Source organism: Solanum pennellii, chromosome 11, assembly GCF_001406875.1.
Source record: "Solanum pennellii chromosome 11, SPENNV200".
NCBI lineage: Eukaryota > Viridiplantae > Streptophyta > Magnoliopsida > Solanales > Solanaceae > Solanum > Solanum pennellii.
The window spans coordinates 44,591,148-44,593,179 of NC_028647.1; positions in this window are offsets into that span (position 1 = coordinate 44,591,148).

Here is a 2,032-nt window from a genome sequence, read left to right on the forward strand (position 1 = left end):
GGGGGGGGGGGGTAAGGGAGGAATAGTGAATGTGAAATGCTTGCAAACTTTCTTTTCACTCTCCCTAACCAAAAAAGGTAGAAAGGAAATATGCTAAAAGAAATAAATAAATGCACTTAAACTATGTGATATTAAATAAAAATGTGTTCCAGGCATTACCAATTTACTAGTTTGATAAAAAAAAGAAAATACTCCTACTTGTTAATAGTTTGATCCAAAAATGACCCTTTCTTAATAGACAATTGTTTTTAAAGAATCTTATTTTGATTTTTTATTCATTTAAAATGACTTTAACTTGTGAATGAGTAAGAAAATAATTAATTTTATTTTTAATCTCATTTTATCAATCAAAATACAATAGCATGTGTACACAATAAAATCCGCATCGAGAAACTAATAATCAAGACGAAAAGGTATCACAACAATTGTATTTATTGATTTAAAGTGTGAGTGTTACAGTTTCTATGGCTCCTATGAATTCGTTTTTTCAAATATAGAATTTACGGTTCTTAAGTTTGATCTTGAATTTGTCTTGAACTTGATCTTAGATTCAAAGGCTTTAGAGCTTATTCTTGAATCTTCGATGGACCTGAACTTTGAATTCAAGGTCGAGCTAATTCTTGAATCTGATGGTCTTGATCTTGATCGTTCTTGAACTTGAATGCTTGAATTCTTTTGTAGTTTATAGAGAAATTTATGATGTTTGTACCACATGCTTTTCTTTAGCTTCTTATTTAAAAATTTTGGTCATTTTTTTTAATTATGAGGACCCTTATTTATAATTTTAAGAATAGAGAAGTTGTGATTGAAAAATGATTCCCTTCGACCAATCAGATTTAAGTGACATGAGTTTCATGGAACGGGTTTGTTATTTTTGATACACGTGCCATGTGGTCCCAAAAATGGGCTCTTGTGATGAGATGAAATTGGGCTTAACAAACTGGACTCATCTATTATAGTCCAAATTAATTAATTTAGACTTTAATTAAGTCCATATTTATTGAACTTGAATAATTAACTCAATTATATTAAATTAATTCATAATATTTATTTAGACTAATTTATTAATGAATTTTAATATACTTCGAATTATTTTATAAATTTATATTAATAAATTTTAAATAATTACAAATGTCTTATGATTCAAGACTTATCGAAATATTTTATCTTTTAAAAGATTAGGCTTGAAACATTAACTTGATGTTATTCTTCTTCTTCTATAGTAATAAGTTGAGCATAGATTTCTCATTCCAAAATGGCTAAAGAATGGCAAAATATATTGTCATGTTTGAAGAAACAGAATAGCCCAAAAAGATTTGTTGTAACAAATATTAACATAAAATTAGCAAACTAGTTAAAATTTCTAACGTAATTATTAAAAATATCTATATTTTAAAATAATTATTAAAAATGTCAATTTTAACAAATAAAATGTATTCTAATATAATTAACTTATTTTCTTTTTATTTCTCAAATCAGACCCATATTAGACTTATTTTGACTCCACTATCCGGTGAAAAAGAGAAAACCCCGTTATCCACTTTTCCTCTCTCTAGATTTTCTTCAAATTTCTCATTTCTCTTTTGTGTGTTAATTCATCATTTTCTCTCCTATCCTTGTATAAGAAATTCATCTCTTCGAAATTCCTCCAAGATGTGGTTTTATTAGGCATATGAATGGTGGTAAGAATCTCTTCATGGTATTGGCACTAATGGACCTGAGATCAATTTCAATGGCCCCAAAGGTGCTACAGTTTCCCCCAAGATATACTTACTACAGTCGCTTTCAATAGAACTTTGTGGCATTAGATTGCATCGGCTATTGCAGTTGTGGTAAGGGCTATGTACAATATGAGATTCATTTCAATATGTATGCAAAAAAGATTTATAGTTCTGTAAGAACCATATTTTTATTCATCTATTTTTTCACAAAGTAATTGTATTTTTTCTCCTAGAATCTTGTATTCTTTCTTAAATTGTATTCATTTCAATACATATGTGTATTTGTATTTATTATGATTTTCATGTTTGAG